The sequence below is a fragment of the Rhododendron vialii genome, chromosome 13a (genome assembly GCF_030253575.1).
Source record: "Rhododendron vialii isolate Sample 1 chromosome 13a, ASM3025357v1".
NCBI classification, from domain to species: Eukaryota; Viridiplantae; Streptophyta; class Magnoliopsida; order Ericales; family Ericaceae; genus Rhododendron; species Rhododendron vialii.
This window is the reverse complement of record NC_080569.1, coordinates 23,370,008-23,389,086: the sequence shown is the minus strand read 5'-3', so window position 1 is coordinate 23,389,086 and position 19,079 is coordinate 23,370,008.

Sequence of the window (19,079 nt, the reverse complement as noted above, 5' to 3'; positions counted from 1 at the left end):
AAGTTACTCACTCATATTTTAAGCAATAAACAAAGGAAACCCTAAATTGAAACATGGTTCCGAATACGAAATAAGCAAAAGAAATTAATAAACAAGTATCAACGAACAACTTTAATGAAGAACTAAAATTAAAACGAATTACTGAAATGCGAATAATTAAACAAAACATCAACTTAAAAGGAATAAAATTCGAAAAAAAACTGTACGAACGAAAGTCTCGGCAGCTCGTTCCTTTTTGCGTCGGAATATGTTACTCGGCAGCAGCAGCAGCCTTTTTTGCGTTTTTTACCAGGGAGCCGTCCTTATGAAGTCAGTACCACTTACTTATATAGGAGTAGGTTTTTTTAATCCCTTAATAACATAAAAGGCCCTTGGACTTCACATAATAAAACATTAGCCATTCAATTTTGAAGAACTTTGCATTTTGATTCAGAACTTCTGTAAAATCTTTTTTTTACCCAAATTATTGGAAACCGAGCTCGAGCAACCTATAAACATTAAAAAGCATATAATAAAAATCAGTTAACAAAAATAAAGGACTAATAAATGTAGATTGGAAGGCCAAAATATGTATATTTTGGCACTTATCAGTATACTTAGAGCATCCTCATTGTAATAATCAAAATTAAAAAATTGCTAAAATTAGCAATGTGTGCTCAAAAAAGTATTTACATTGTAATAATCAAACTTAGCAACCTCCTAAAAGCATCCACAGTGGTATAATCAAAATCAAAAGATTGTTAAAGTTAACAACATTTGCTCAAAAAAGAGTTCACATTGGAATAACCAAACTTAGTAACCTTTTAGCAACTCAGCAAATTTTGGCCCTTGAATAATCAAAATTAGCAATATTTTGCCAATAGCCAAACTAAGTTGTTCATAAATTTCCTCAATCAAGTACACTATCATTACACAAAAACATTCTCTCTCTTTCATTTTCAACATGTTTCTAAGAAAAATACTTTTAAAAACTATTTTTATTTTTTTGCAAAAACTGTTGTTTTTTTCAAAACTGTTGTTTTTTTCAAAACTGTTTTTTTTTTCACAAAATTTTTTTTTTTTTGCAAAAACTGTTTTTATATCCCAAAACAGTTTTTTATAAAAACAGTTTTTCCCAAAACTGTTTTTTTAATTTTTTTCAAAAACATTTTTTTTTTTACTTTTTCCCGAAAACTGTTTTTTTTTTTTTTTGAAATCAAAGTTTTCAAAAAGTTATTTTCTCTTTTTCCAATAACTTGTTTTTATTAGTTTGAAAACTATTTTAAAAAAATTATTTTTTATGTCACAATTTTTAGATTTTATAAGTTCAAAATGTGATGTGGCAAGTTTTGGTTATTCAATTTTGATTTTACCATTGTGGACCTCTACATTGCTAACTTTAGCAATTCCTTAAATGGATAACCAAAAGATGATGTGGTAACTTTTGATTATTGACTTTTGGTTATTCCACTGTGGATGCTCCAACCAATAATCAAATTTGGGCATTTGCATAATCAAAACTAGCAATCACTAAAACAAAAACGGTCTATCGCGACGAAAACTGGCGACGAAATCCAAAATTCGTCGCCAAATGGTACTTTTTGGTGAGGAAATCAGATTTCATCGTTAAATGGGACTTTTTTCGCGAGAAAATTGAATTTCGTCGCCAAACGATACCTATTGGCGACGAAAAAAAAATTTCCTCGTCAAATGGGGCATTTTTGCGAGGAAATTAATTTTTCGTCGGCAATTAGTACAATTTGACAAGGAAATTAATTTTTCGTCGCTGATTGGTACAATTTGACGACGAAATTAATTTTTCATCGCCAATTCTTAAAAAAATTTAGAAAAAAAATAAATTTATTTAAATAAATAATTCTATTTTCTGTGTATATTACATATATTTCACACATTGGTTAATTTGAAAATTCTCAAAAAATGTCTATATATATTTGATTTTGCATAACTATCAGCAAAGTGTTGGTTGGCCGAGTGGTTGGAATCATTGTTCAAGGACCCGTGGGTCTCGAGTTCGAGTCCGTGCAATAGCAAAGTGGAAAAAAATTTTGAGTTTGGGTGTTTTAGGCGACCAAAATAAATTTCGTCGGCGAAATGTACATTTGACGACGAAAAAATTCGTCGTCGAAGGGTGGCCCCTTTTTGCATGAAACAAAAGACGATGAAATGGGGTGACGAAATTTTTCGTCGCCAAAAGCTTTAGCGATGAATTTGGCTTCTTTGGCGACGAATTTTTTTCGTCGTCATAGACCTTTTTTGTTGTAGTGAATGTTTTGCCAATAACCAAATTTATTGGACCCCTTCTCACTCTACTCTCCTCTTTCCTCTTCACAACTTTTTCCTCAATTAAAAGGCAGGCAACATGTTCCTTTGATCAATTGCCCTTTCGGTAGCTAATGCTTCCAAAAAAAGAGCATCATTGATTCATAGGGAAATAATACTTTCTTTTGCTTTATTTCAGCTTTCAAGTATAATTTTTCAACTATAATCGGCAACCCCAAATTAGCAAAACCCACAAAATAACGAACCGGTGGGAAAATTGTTGGGACGAAATGACAAAATTTTTTTGGAGGGATGAAATAAGCGTGAAATGGAGGTGAAAATTTTCGAGGGAAGGAATAGGTGACAGTAGGCCCATTGATTTTGATTATGGACAAAAAACAAACAATGTGAGACTTAATATTACTAACTTTAGCAACCTCTAAATGGATAATCAAAATCTGTTTTGATTATTCAATTTTGCTTATTACAATGAGGATGTTTAGGCCATCCACAGTGGTATAATCAAAAATGGATAACCAAAAGTTGACACATCAGCTTTTAATTATCCATTTAAGAGGTTGCTAAATTTAACAATGTTGAAGTCCACAATGGTCACTTCTAGTCCATAACTAAATAAGGGATTCACTATAATTTCACTCTCTCTCCCCTTATTTTTTCCACCATTGATCACTTCCCTCCATTACACTTTTTTTTTTGGAAAAAATATATCGATTTTCTCCTTTAATTTTGGGAAAAAACTTGGTGACTTCCTTCCCTCATATTATGAATTTGGAAAAAAAAATCAAGTACTCAAAAAAAAAAAAAAAACAGATGTGTTCTTGAATTTGTAAAAAAATGCAAGGTTCTTCATGTACTCAACCACAGGGAGAGGAACGAAAAAAGAATAAAATAAAAACGAAAAAAAAAGTGAAATACCTTAATCCAGCGACAAATGTTTTCCATCATTGATCACTTCCCTCCATTACGTTTTTTTTTTTGGCAAAAACATATCAATTTTCTCCCTTAATTTTGGAGAAAAAATTGGTGATTTCCTTCTCTCATATTATGAATTTGGAAAAAAAAATCATGTACTCAAAAGAAAATAAAAAAATATGTGTTCTTGAATTTGTAAAAGAATTCAAGGTTCTTCATGTACTCAACCATGCACAGGGAGAGGAACGAAAAAAGAATAAAATAAAAACGGAAAAAAAAAGTGAAATACCTTAATCCGGTGATAATGAGTTGAATTGTAAATAATCGAAAGATATGAGCTTCACTTTTGGAGGGAAAGAAAAAGAAAGAATTTGTGGCTAAAGAAAATGAGATATAAAGTAGGCGAATAAAAAAAAAGAAAATACCATTTGAAACACGCGTATATATAAATTTTAGAACCAGTTAACTTATGTGGTTTGAGATCCACAAATTTTGATTATTGAAAAAAGTTGCTAGTTTTGGTTATCCAAAGGCCAAAATTTGATTATTTCTAAGAATGCTGTTAAGTTTGATTATACCATTGTGAACCATTTTTACCCTAATATTATTAACTTTAAAAATAATTTGCTTTTGATTATACCACTGTGGATGACCTTAGTGCTTCCGAAACTGATTTCATATTTACTTTACACATCAGTGATTCATTTTAGTTACAAATTTGTTTTGTGTTTTGTTTAAGGAAATTGATTTTGGAACTCCAGTTTAATTTAGCTACTGACACTCAAGTTTGTATTTTAATCATGTGAGAAAACATAAGTAAAATAGAGTGTCATTGGCTAAAATTGGAGTGCAAAAACCACATCCCTTTGTTATTTTTCTTACTAATTTTCCAACAATCTTAAAGCAGATTATCCGCATTTCAATAATACTTTTGTGTATTCAAATGTGTAACCTTAGCCCAATTTAATGCCAGCCTCTCTTTTTCTCTTTGAAGATTATATCAATGGTGGAATAGATCACGAGTTACCATATAAAATCCACATTACTAATTTTTCTTTCAAGAATTAATTTGATTCGGAGGGCCTTGAATAAGGTGAGATTAGCACTATTGCGGATAGTATTTATCGTTCAAGCGCTATTGGTGAGTTGGGTGTTGTCAAAAAAAAAAACATAATTGTTGGAGCAATATCCTAGCGATGGATAACGAGAGTTTCATGCCGTTATCTTGCTACGACTAGATTTTGGTATCATTGACACCTTTTGTTGTAATAATTCCTAAAACTGCATGTAAGGGTTAGGAAAACGTTAGCTGTGTATATATATATGTAATTATATTGGCTATCGAGAAACAATATGCATGTATATTCCATTTTTTGTGGGTTAAGTGGGTTGTCTAGAGCAGTTCTTTTTTCATATATATATATATATACTATCAATGCAATTAGGTTTTAATTAATCAGGCCGAGACTGTTTTTTTTTTTTTTTGCCCCCAGTAATGGTTCCTACGTCCACGTACGTATTTAGTGCAGTACTATGAAGTGATAAATGACTCTGATCGACTTTGTGTTCGCATGTATCTACTCTATTTACATATTCGATAAGTTATTGTCATCTCTCTTTCTCTCTCCATTTTTTGTTTGTTATATTTGTAGTCTATGTTAGTGCATTTTTTTTTTTTTTTTTGTGGAAATTAAGTTTTGTTTAGTATTGCTCTTAAGACTTTTCTTTGAGATCTGTTTGTTTGGTCAACATTTTACTTTTCTAACCAATATTATTGGTGCAGGAATTGCCAAGCCGGCCAATCGGAGAATGGTACCTCTAAAGAGCTTGGAGTTATAAACATGAATGAAGCACCAAATGTATAGTAGATGCGTCAATCATTCTTATATTCTAGTACTAACAGTCTAACACAAAGCCAGTGCTATGCACGAGATCGTAATTGACATGCCATAAAACAACACTAACCGAAGTTTTGTTGAAAATCCCCAAACCTTTTATGTATCAACTCTTTTGGTTAAAAAAGCACTGTATGGCACAAATACTTTTACAAATAGTAGAGAAGGAAATAGCCAAAAAAAAAATGATAATTAACAACAAACCCGTGCGTACGAATCCAGTTGGACATGAATAAGGGGTAATAAGTTGAGATTTTTATCACCCGACTTATTTTGGGATCTCCATAAGTACTGTTTTTTAAGTATAGGAAATTGTTCACGCGACTATGAACTTCTTTGAAACAACAATTGAATTTCAGATTACCAAAAAACGAAAATCCTTGTGTGTTTAATGATAAAACTGGGGTAATTAATGAATGTAATTAACGAAAATCCTTGTGTGTTTAATGATAGTCCCATGGATGAACAAACTGGCCCATAAGAGTATTAGCAAGGCCCCGTTTGATAACTTGATTCGGCCATGAGACTAGACTAATAGTCCCTTCGGACTATTAATTCTTTGTTTGGTAACACAAATGGCTCCAGATTGTGAATGGGATGAGGAAGCCGAACTTTAGGGTGCATTAGCAATACCCTTTGGGACTTGGTGCTCATAGTTCAATCCCAACCCTTTCTCATTATCAATTTCTTCTATCAATCCAATCCCATCATCTAATCTCATCTCAAACAAACATGATATTAATAATCCCATAATCTAATCTCATCACAAACAAACATACTTATTATCAATCCCTTCTCATTAACAATTCTTTCTCATTACCAATCTTAATCATAATCTCATCTCCTTACGAATCACATCTATCTATCATTTTTATCTAACGGGGCCTTGAGACTTGGTATTCATAATCCAATCTCAACCCCTCTTATTACCAATCCCTTTTCATTATAAATTTCTTTTATCAATCCAATCACATCATCTAATCTCATTTCAAACAAATATGATATTACCAATCTCTTCATCTAATCTCATTCCAAACAAATATATTCATTATCAATCTCTTCTCATTAACAATCCATTCTCATTACCAATCTCAATCATAATCTTATCTCCTTACGAATCACATCTATCTATCACTGTTATCAAATATGGCCTAAGTCTTTAACCCATATGTTGTACTTTTTTTTTTTTGATAGCCGAATTGCCCCTCGGGCCCAGATGTTGTACTTTACATCTCTCATAGTCTCATTTACCCTGCTATCTCCTCCTCATTCCTCCTCTCATTGTTAAACTCCTTTGATTCATGATTTTTTATTTTGGCAGACGATAAGATGTTAAGGTTAGTTGTTAGTAGTTCGGATCTCTCCCATGAGAAGGAAAGTAAGGAACGAATCAAACTTAAACTCGTTTGATTCATGATTTTTTTATTTGGAAGACGATAAGATGTTAGGATTAGTTGTTAGTAGTTCGAATCTCTCCCATGAGAGGGAAAGTAAGGAACAAACCAAACTAGATGGTATTCCAGGTTGATTTGTGGATTAAAACAAGCGAGACTAACATTCATTGAATTATTATGTGTTAGTATAAGATTTTTATGAGCTTCTTAGGCTTTTTGAGTTTTATCTTTATTTAAAAATAATTTTGAGTTTGTTAGTCTTGTACCAAACTTTTGTGACGATTTGAGAAAGTAAAAGACTATAAATTTTATCCGAATATATTTGAAAATATTCAAGATAAAGTCAAACAAGCTGGAAAGTTTTTAAAATAAATAATTTTTTATAAGTTCTTGAAAAAAGTAGATTTAGACATCATGGAAAAGGGCGAGAAGCTAGTTATGCTGAATCGACCACATGGCTCTACCGCTCCTCTTACTGCACACCTACGTGGGCTCACTCCGAACCCCACAAAAATACAAATAAATATACATAAATTTTAAAATATTTTTTTTGGAACCATGTAAAAAATCTGCTCAATTAGATATTGGTACGTATATTTTTTTGAATTCATAGGGGCGAAACTGAGGTGGGTTTCGACTTCGGTCTCCATAAAAATGCAGAGCTGAGCAAGTGTTCAATTTTGCTCTACAAATTTTGAAAAACATATCCACCGATATCTATGAAAGCTGATTTTTTACAAGACTCAATAAAATATGTTGTAAAATTTATGAATATTTTTTTGTATTCTTGTGAAGCCCGGAATAGGTCCCACGGAAGCATGCGAGAAGTTGTGCGGTAGGTACATTTATGCCTATCAAATAAGGACACAATTTTCAGATTTAAGTTAAATTTAAGTTAAGTACATAAGAACGGCAGCCTTAATACTTGTGGAGTCCGTTGTAGAGTAAAAGAGAAATTATATACTCCCTCCGTCTCTATTTAAGTGTCCCGCTTCGTAACTTCAACTTATTAAAAAAATATTATCATTACACCTCTCACGTCAACTTTTACCTCCACTTTCCCTACTTACCCTCTATGGAGACATCATCATTATATTTTTACTCACTAACTTTTCAAAAAAGAATATACTTTTAGGGGCAAAATGAGAAATATATCTACTTTTATCTACTAACTTTACAAAATGAACACTTATTAAGGAACAGCCCAAAATAAAATACTGAACATTAAAAAGGGAACGGAGGGAGTATGTAATAATGTTAAAAAAGTTGGAGGGGTTATTGGCAGTTTTGTATATCTTCTTCACCTTTTGACATTGATCGGTCGGATATATATTTAATGCAAAAACAGGGCTTGATTGACAGTTTTTTTTTTTTTTTGATCCGCGCTTGATTGACAGTTGGTTTAACGCTTAACTTGGGTGTTGTTTTAGCATCTTGATTTTCAAAGCATGCTAAACTTGGCTAGCGGTGGCACCTTGCACCCTAATCAATTGGTGGAAACAAAGACATGAGGCAGGCATGCCTTTACAAGGTGACCCAATGGTATTGGTTGGTGTCGGCATTGGTCCATTAGGCAAGTGGCAGCTGGGATGCACGTAAAGGCCCGATGATTATTGGGCATAGATGTTAAACGGGAAGCCATCTTGTGGGATAATGCAATCAGAAAACAGCTAAGTATTTAGAGCTGGGTTGGATCACAAAATTGGCCAGGCATTCTTGACTGGGATCAGATAAAACGGTTATTGACGGTTACTGCATTATGCACATGTTGTTGGCAGGCAAGGACAAGTGTCCCAACCAGAATCGGGCAGTTATTAGTAATTATCTGTAGGCAGTTTCATTTTTCTGTGTGCTGGCAGCTTGTGGCTGTGCCAGCACAACCTTAAGACAGTTGGGGTGTCAATTGCAGATCATGGGGCCATCTCATGATCCCATTTACTTAGTAGCCACATTTTAATGATTGTAACTTTATAAAGACACTGCATTTTCGAGTCTAAGGTAAAGGATTGTTTGCTTGACGGTTTTCTAATCCTAAATTAATGGGTTGTCTTAAGTGTAGGGCTGAGACCGACGTAACATAATATCCGATAAATCCGGAGTCAAATCCATAGAGATAGTTATGTGTGGTGACTAATAACTCGGGTTGTTACTGATTTAAATGGGCTCTTAGGTAGTTACTCATTGTCGATTGATTGAGATTAACTAAAACCTAGAAATTGTTTGTATTTTTCAAATAATTAAAAGAAAAGAAAGGTATGATCGTAAGGCTTATAGTATTCGCAACCGGCCCGGACTCATTTGTTCCAATTTGTGTTCTTTAAAACGTTTGATTTTAGACTGAAAAAGATACCCCGCAAGATGCGAACCTTTACGGTCGCCGTTTACCCATGCGCAGCGAAGAATGAATTTTGGACCCCCTTTCCGCCGTTCACATGGGCTCCGACAATACCCAAGTTCGCCTACGGGAAGTATTTTACCAATCTAAAATTATCTTTCTTACATTTTTTTTAATTTCGAAATAGGAGCAGAACATATCCAATCTGGCCACGGTATGCTAATCACTCCACGACCTTACCCCGATGAATACTCACTCATTATCAAGCAAAAATTGAAAAAAACCCTAGTTTGAAACATGTTTTTATTATGCGAGATGAAAAATAAACAAAAAATCTAAGTTAAACAAAAACCAAGAACAGCTTTTATAAAAAATAAAAATTAAAACGAGTTACGAGAATGCGAGTAATTGAACAAAACTTCAAATAATTTGAAAGAATCAAAAGAAAAACTATCGGAACGAAGGCATGGCAGCCCCCGTCCTTTTGATCTCGACAGCCTCGTCGTTTCTTTTCTTCCGCAGCAGCAGCCTTTTCTCCTGTCTTTTATATAGCTTCTGTAGCCGACTAAGTAGTAATACTAGTAAGTAATAACCTGTGGGCCGAGAATTTCCTTAGGCCTAATTCTTTTTTATCTTTTATTCAAGACTGTCAACAAAGTGGTAATAAAATGGTAGCCTTTTGAGGCCCACCAAGACATGCAACAGTAGGAGTAAAAATAATAATGTATGGCTCAATCATGATTTAATCGGCTTTTAACATATTATGCATTGAAACACCTACAATACAAAAATCAAACATTAAAACACTAAGTAATAAAATAAATAGACTTAGCAATGATAAATTAGGAGGCGCTAATGTGAATACTTACGCGCTTATCACACCCGCAACTTACACTTTACTTATCCCGAGCAAAGAAAATAAAATGCAACTAAAGAAAACAAATTAAAACTGATAGTTCTTTTAAGCCCTCAAGAAAACAAATTAAAACTGATAGTTCTTTTAAACTCCCAAGCGGCTCCGGTAGGACGAGTAAAGTCTCGTGAGAATTTTCAGCAATAGTCACCCACAAAGTACCAAGAATCCTTTCACATAAAACTCGAAAACCTGTAAGACTGCTCAATAATATCTCAAGCAAAGTATATAAAGCCATTGCAAAGAGATAATGGACATAAGCAATTCCAGATACTATCAAGTCATAGAAATTTGCCATGGCACCTATACTCAGTGTGTGTGAATAAGGGCTCCAGTCACAAGTGAAAAATAACTAAAAGTTCTCTCCAGACCGAGTCTTCACTTCAAATCTCACCTTGTCGTGCACTCAACAAATGAAATCACTCAAAACAAAGTGCATATTACTATCAATATGTGCGGACAAAAATTATGTAAATGAAAGCAAAGTATCCTCCACAAGTTGACACGAAAAGAAAACTTTATATAGTGGACACATTATCTCATGAACGGAATACAAAGTATTGGAAACTCTCTCTATCCACCAATTCACAGCCCATTGCCCCTAAGATCAAATAGAACTTCAATTCTGGTGATAACGTTAGGATAGGGAAAGTATTTCAAGGTTAGGGTAAAACATTCAAACCCAAGAAATAAGTAGGAAATTTAAAACATTCCCAACACTCGATGACAAAAATTATGAGATATATAACGAATTTGCTCTTTTATGACAACAAGAGTTATTTGACATTACTCCAAAAATAAGTAAGGTTCTAAACTCATATGGGCATAAGTCTCAACCAAACTAGCCATCAAGAATAATCAAGTCACAGCTCACAAGCAACCAAAATCCAAATAAATGTGAAGTGCAAAGGTGCTAGAAATAAATGTCATGGCCAATTCTTCACGACAAGCTAGTAAAAAGAACTACAATGCCACCACAATATTAAAAGAATGACTATCATATCTCAAACTCAATCAATCATGAGCCAATCTCAACAGCCTTCAAGTCTCATGCAAAAAGAATCCCACTTTTTTTTTTCAATTTTTTCCTTTTTTTTGAATTTAACAAAATAAAGAACAAAGCGAATCCCCCCCCCCCCCCCCCCCCCCCAAACCAAACCAAAATAAATAAATAAATAAATTTGAACTATTCAATATCTGCATTGAAAATATGAAAAATAAAGATATGACAGAAACGTAAAAGAGATGAGAGATTTCACCTTGAAAAAGAGGGGCTAAGCAGAGTAAACTATAGAGAGAGAGAGAGAGAGGGGAAGACCCCCTAATTTGGATCGAACAACTTGCAAAATGTTAGCCTCCAAGACAGCAAGAAAAATAACTAAAATAAATAAATAAGATAAGAAATAAAATGAAATACAAAAATTCATCCACGTTCTTCATGCAAAAGACATGGATACTACTTTTCTCCCTGGCCAAAAACTGTGATTCCCTATTTGTTGGAAGAACAATATGCATAGGATTCAACGATATCTTGAGAAGTGGTGCCATCATCTAATAGGTTGTCATTCCCTCTGGGGCTGCTAGATTCCTTACCCATTACTCCATTTATGAAGCAATCTTCACAGAGTTTGGACATTAAAGTCAGATGGTTCAGACATAATTCTCGCTGCTAACTACGCGCCTACCGTCAGACTCAACCTTCTAAGTAATACATACATAGCTTTGACTAGGTGACTATACCAGACCATTATGCTAATTTTTTTCTTTTCCAATTTCCTTTTTATTTTATTTTATTGCTTAACAAGAAATAAAAGAACAAATTTACAAATATTGTGCCCAAAATCTAAGTCAATGATGGGTACCCTTATAGCTAATGGCCGGGTCCACTTCTCAATGAAGAAAGTGGCGGTACGCAAAAGCTACCTGTCGAAACTTAAGATAATGAGGTGCTCAGCGGCTCAAGAATTGGGTCCCAAGCGGCGCCACATATATCTTCTACTGCACACATCTCCATCAGACTCTCAACTTCTTGAGAATTTAGGAATGAAGCCTCATCGACAATTACGGCTCGTTTGGATGCGGAATAAGGATTGGAGGTATTAGTTAATAAAGAGGATAAGATAGTAGGGGGTATTAGTTAATAAGAGATGGCCCACGTTGATGTGATGTTTATGGAGGGGGATTAAATAGTAGGTTGTTTGGATGAGGTATTAGAGAAGGGGGATTAAATAATACTTTGTTTGGATGGAGGATTAATAGGGGGTATAAGGGAGGGTGGATGATGTAAAAAGCTATCAAATGACCTTTTTGCCCTTGTGCAGTCCCTAAATTAATTGTGTATTACGTTTTATATATAATTACAAATTTAATTATTCTTTCACAATTTAAGCCGCAATAATTTATTTTACTTATAATTTAATCAATGTAACAAGTATAAAAAATTAGAAATTTTTTTAAGTGTTTTATTTTATAATTTCGTTTATTTTGGATCAAAGGCAAGCAATAATTTCGGTTTTTTTAAGCATAGTGGATGGGTGAGGTTGCATGGGCACACATGCACTGAATAATTTTTCCCAGTCCTTTTATAATCTCGTAGACACAGAGAGAGAGAGAGAGAGAGAGAAAGAGAGAGAGAGTCAGAGAACAACCGAAGAAGAAGAAAAGAAGAAGAAGAAGCGCAGCAGCAGCCGTCGTCCCAGTTCGTCGGTGAGTCCTCGCCGTCGTCACTGTACGTCTCTCTCTCTTTCTCTCTCTCTCTCTCTCTCTCTTTTTCCCATTTTCCCCAATCTGGGTGTGCATGTGTGTGATAAACTGGGCTACTCCAGAAATGGAAAATCGGGGGTGAGGGAAGGGGGATAGAGAAGGGTAAAATCGTCAGATTTCGAGGGGATTGGGGGGTATAACTTATGGATTCCTCAAACCCTATCCGAAAATAAGACTCCCGATGCCCCCTTTCTCCGGTTTTGGCCAAGAACCGGTCTTCTTGAAAACCCCTTTGTTTTTGGTTTCCAAACAAAGGTAAAGCCTGGGCCCCAGGTCTTATGAAGGGTGAAAGCTAATCCATCCTCTCATGGATGCATCCAAACGACCCCTTAAGGATATCTTTAGAGGATTCTTATGCAAAATACTATAGACAAGCTCCTGCACCAGCGTGTCAATCAAACTCACCTCATACACTTATTCATTATTTTTGACTCGATTATCCACATTAAACACTTTCACATCCATTTTCAAGGCCCCAAATGACATTTGGACTTGTCCAGTTTTGCAGTTCATGACAACACTGGAGGTGGCTAAGAAGGGACGACCAAGGATGATAGGAGTCTTCTCAAAAACCTCCGATATCGGGCAAGTATCCAAGACAATAAAGTCGACTGGAAAAAAGAACTCGTCCACCTGAATTAAAACATCTTCCACCACCCCCTTTGGAACTCTCACACTCCGGTCGGCCAATTGTAGCGTGACCTGTGTGGCTCTCTGATGGCCTAAGCTAAGCTTCAAGTATATCGAATATGGAAGCAAGTTGACACTCGCCCCTAAATTCAGTAAAGCCTTTTCGAACTTATGACCTGCGATGTAACGCCCCGAATTTTGGGTACGTTAATGAGGCATTTATTTCATAATAAAGAGAGTCTGGCTCATTATTACATCATAAATACATCATAAGTAAATGGTACATTTACTCAACAAGGGAGATAGCTAGGGTTCCTAACTACTGCTCCGCTTGCTCCTCCATTCTGGCAAGCTCCTCCGCTCCAAAAGCTTCCATGGTGAACTATTCGTCTTGAACATCTACAAGGTCTGACACATTATACCAGCGTCACCATCGATATAATATGTCAGGGTTAACAAAGGTAACACCATAAGCTACGAAAGCTCAATAGAAAAAATCTCATACCCGCTAACCCATAACTTACAGACAACAGGTTATACAATCATCGATTTCCACATAATACATGTATACACAGTTAACAATGACACATCCATATTCGTTAATCAACTATCGTTGGTGTCCAAGATTTTCTAAGTTTCTCCTACGCGACTCATCGTAGACTGTGTCACCATTTTCCATATCATCATTTCCAAAATCAGTTTTCAACACACCCAACCTCGGTTCCGCCGTTTCGGGTTCCCGAGTATCCTCACAATGGTTCCGCCGTCCTGGGTTCCCATTGGCATACATTGCATTGGCTCCGTACCGCAGATAACCAAGCACACACCCAACCTCGGTTCCGCCGTTCCGGTCTCCTGAGTATCCTCACAATGGTTCCGCCGTCCTAGGTTCCCATTGGCACACAAAACTTGCATTGGCTCCTCTCCGCGGATAACCAAGCCACATTACCAATGAGGCTACCACGTCCGGCCACATTGGCAATCTTCACAATGGGCTACCAAGTTCGACCACATTATGGTTTTCACAATCCACACAATGGGTACCAAGTCCGGCCACATTACGAGTTTTCATACACACAACGGGCTACCAAGTCCGGCCACGATGCGGTTTTCACAATCCACACGATGGGCTACCACGTCCGGCCACATCGCGGGTTTCCATACACACAATGGGCTACTAAGTCCGACCACATTGCGGTTTCAAAACACAACTCATCATTATGCCACCCAAAATCGGTCATTATGTAGTTTCAAAATATTTCCATCCTTAGAATACATTCCCTTTCATTAACCACACCCTAGGTGTCATGTTTCTACTTTCTCGATTCTCGTGTCTCGTTACATGCATAGACTACGCGGTAGGACAAAAGTAAGTAGGAATCATTCTAACAAGATCATCCAATTACTTATCACGCTCAATCACCACTTATAGCATAACGCCACATGTACGGACGCCTTTGGAGTGTATCACTTAGCTTATTCAAAGCACAACGCCACATGTACGGACGCCCTTGGAGTGAAATCACTTATGCTTAATCACACCACAAGTAATACAAGCAACTCATATATGCATGCTCATAATCATCTTAAAGATCAAAATACAAATACTTCTAAACAAACGATAAGTTCTATCTTTCGAATCCGTTAAGGATAAACTACTTATACTTAGGAAAGTAAGTAGAGGTATTCTACTTTCTAACATACGGTTCTATACGTAGAGTTAGGGGCAAGGGGTTCTACCTTACTTCTTGGCGGTAGGGCGGCTATGGAAAGTACGTCGGCTATCGGGCGGAGTAACTTCCTACGGTATGCCTTCGGGAGCTTCGAAAGAGAATGGTTTCTCTCAAAACTTTTTCTTGACTAAACTACTTAAGCTTTTCGGATCGAAGGGTGGTCGGGTGGCGGTTTAGTGGCGGTTTAGGTTGAGTTTCTTGAAGAACTCAAGAACATGAGGAACAAAGCAAGAACAAAGGAATTTCTAGAGAGAGAAATTGCTAGGTGAAGGTGTGAGTTGAATGAGAAACATGGGGTGCTATTTATAGCCAAAATCTTGGGCTCTCCCTCCCCTCTCATGGCCGGCCTTCTCTCTCTCCAAATCCTCCATGGATTTGCTCCATTAAGTTATCAAATCACCTCACATGTCATGCCATGCCTTGTCCAACCATATCTTAAGTGTAAGGCTATAGAATCAAGTAAGATCTTAGGCTTTTTAGGTGTATCTAGGTAATTACAACCTAGGTCGAGTTTGTAGTCAAATCTTAGGCTAACAAAGGCTAGGATTGTGTCATAATGGCCCATCAATAGATTGTCATTAGGCAAAATAGACTTAGGCCTATTTAGGTGGCTTGGAAGATCAAAGGCTAAATGGTAGGCTTGCATGGCTAGGTTAGTCCTTGGATTTGATCTTTGGAAGATTTGTTGGAAGGAAATGAGAAAATGGTACAAGATTTGGTTATTAATCAATCCTAGAACTACAATGGGAGATAGATTTTGGCTAAGAAGGATATTCATGGCCAAGGATTTGAAGTACAAAGAAGATCAAAGATCAAGGTACACAACAAATCCCCTCTCTCTCTCTCTCTCTCTCTCTCTCTCTCTCTCTCTCGTACTAGTACAACTATATACATATATATATGACAAAAAGAATAAGAAAGTACCAAGGTACTAGATTTTCTAAATTCAAAATTCCATTAAAGAAATCCAATTAGGCACATGTCCCATTAAATAAATAAACTAGTGTACTAATGTACTCTAGGAAGATCAACTCCCTAATAAATTAATTCAATTGGGTACAAAATCTCAATATAAAATAATAAAAGAGTACTTTAAGAATCTTAGGCCTTAAAGGCTATAAAATACTTACATAATAAAATAATATGTACTTCATCACATGGGCAATTAGGAAAAAGACTAGTTTAATAAATCCATGTACTAGTTGAAAGAATAACTCTATTACCCAATAGATAATAAATCTCCTAACTTTTATTGTCCAATGGACAAAAGTTAAAAGGAAACTTTTATATGAAAATAATCAAAGTTGTCATTTAAAACATGTGACAAAAGCCCTATATTTAAATATAGGTGTGGTACCAAGTACCCCAATTAAATACAAAAACTAGGATTCTCCCCATTAAAGTAATAATAAAGTACAAGTACTATTTTATTCAATAAAGTACTTTGAAAATCTAGGGTTTAGATATACCCCAATATTTTAATGCATAAAATCACATGGGAAATCCACACTTGATTATTTAAATAGAACCTTATACCTTGTTGGAAGATTTGAGCTATTACCCAATGGGTAATAAATTTTCTAGCGGTTAATAACCAATAGATAAAAGAAGTACAAGTACTTTTTATCTTTAAAATAAGATTTTGAAAGACTACATGTACTTTTAGTCAAATATAATAATGAAAAGCTTATTGTCCAATGGACAAAGATTACCCTAACTTCTATTGACCAATGGGTAAAGGTTCAAAAGGTTCAAAAGAGTAACTAGGTGAGTTTGGTTGCTCGGTTCCTCCAAGTAGTTGGTTAGAAACTAACTAAATTGGTCAAGTAGGGTTTCTAGTCGAGAGTTAACCAATGAGCAAAATCTAACTACGACGGAAATTAATTAGAAATCATATAGCCACTCAAGAGAAAATAAGTAATTTAAATTAAATTCAAATATTTAACGAAATTTTTATTAACTAAAATTCAGGGGCGTTACAATCTATCCCTCTTAAAACAATTTCGTCCCCGAAATTGGCATGCGACTACAGATTAAGCTAGGTCGCTATACCGGTCTTGGAATCATCGACTATCCCCCTTAAAAATTGGAGTAGGTCACCATCAATCGAATTAAGCCTCATCACTTGCTTAACGAGATGGGGTTGAAGTTGCTTCTGCCGTCGAACAGCTTGCCTCATCGTATGCCTTTGGTAAGGTCTCCATCGTAAATACCAACGCCAAATGCAAAGCCTCTACCAAATCATCATGCGGACTCGTATCTTACGATCCCTTCCCACTTCACGATATTAAATCCATGTCCAAAACAAAATTACTTCTAACATCGTAAAGCGTAAGCTTTCCATTGAACATCAGCAAGTAATCCCTACGATACTCTTCAATATTCGCAAAGGCACTGAAAGAACCTTTGCAGTCCCGGAAAAATAAGACCTTGGCAGCGTCGACTTCTAGTGGCTGCTTCCAATCCAGTACTGCTTTGACCTCGATTCCATCCTTGGATACCACGTGCCCCAAGAACTTTAACCACTTCTAGCCAGAACTTGTCTTGGCATAAAGTTGGCTATCTCAGAATACTTGTAGTACCATTCGAAAGTGTTCTTCGTGCTTCTTTTGATTGCCTTGATAAATCTTTGTCCATCGGCTCCTTCAATTGGGTCTTGAGCTCCTTTAGCTTGCAGGGTCATTTGATACAGTGCCATAGAGATTGGTGCGATTCCTGGTTAAAGTTTTATAGAGAAGTTTATTTCTCCTTAAGGCGATAAGCCAGGAAGTTCTTCAGGGAAAACATCGACATACTCGCACACGATGTGTGGAAATTCCACTTCCATTCTATTGGCTTCTTTCAATTGGAGACTAGCGAGCCATCCAAATAGTTGGTTCTACCCTTCGATCATTTCGTCACCGCACTCGCCGTCTATCTATCCCCTTTAAAAGGAAATAAGTCCTTCCTAGGGTATAGGCTATCACTAACTTCTGATGGCAGTCTATGACCGCTTTACGTGCAGATCGCCCGTCCATCCCCAGGATTACGTCGATATCCGCCATGTCGATCACTCTAAGATCGCGAGTTAGGCGCGAGTTACCTACCTTGAGTTCGCACTCTCTACACACTGGACTGTTATACTCCCCCCTAATGGCGATGTTATCTTTTAACACGCACTTAAGGGTCCTGTTTCTCATGCTAGTGCAGCTACGCAGGCAGTAAATATAAGGGAATACGATGCTCAAGCTTGTATGCAGGTACTATACAATAGTAGCGTACCTTGGATCACAGATGGATCCTGCTCCTGTGCCTCAGTTTGTAGCGCAAAGATACGCCCTTCAGTGCTTTACTGGTATCCCATGGGCTGCTTTCCCTTGTTTTGCCCATTCTGTTGCTGTGATGAGCCTCCAGGGTTTTGCTTCACAAAACCTGTCTGTCCAAAGCTCCCATTACCCTCCTTCTGAGGTTGCGGGTATTGGCGACTGTATTGGCCCATAGCCTGACAGTTGTAGCACCGAACTGTCGTTAAGTCTCAACCGGCTCTCTTTTGCTTGCCACTTTCGAAGATTGTAGTCTTCCAGGTTTGGTTGCTTTGAGACGGGGTAAAGGGTTTGGTGGGGTAGGGTCCACGGTTATCGCTGAGGGTTTGGGTGCGGATAGGTCCACCAGTGCTGCTGGTCGCCTTCCTCCAACGGGTTTTAAAGTCAGCCTCCTCGCTTTCCAGGCGGAGAGCACACTGGACCACACCATTATAGGTGGTAAAGGCCTGTGCCACTACGGCCCTTCGAGCGGTAGTCAGCCCCCACTCGAATCTTCTTTCCTTCCTGTCTTCGGTTGCCACAGCGGTTGGGGCGTAACGGGATAGCTCTTCAAATTTGGCCGCGTACTCGGTCACGGTCATCGTCCCTTGTTTCAGGTTCATAAATTCCTGCTCCTTGGCTAGGCGAAGGGGTGTAGGGAAGTATTTGTCGAGGAATAGGGTTTCAAACTCGGCAAACGTCATGGTGGCTATGGCATGGGTGGCCTCCATTAACTCCCACCAATAGCGGGCTTCTCCCTTCAGCTGGTAAGTGGCTAATGCCACATGGTCTCCGTTTCGGGTGATCTCCAAGGTGTCTAGGATCACCTTGGTTTCTTTTAGCCAGGCTTCAGCTATAGTAGGGTTAGGATCTCCGTTGAAGGTCGGGGGTCGGCGCTTGCAAAATTCATTCATTGCCCGGGTTCGGGTCACGGGTCCATCGT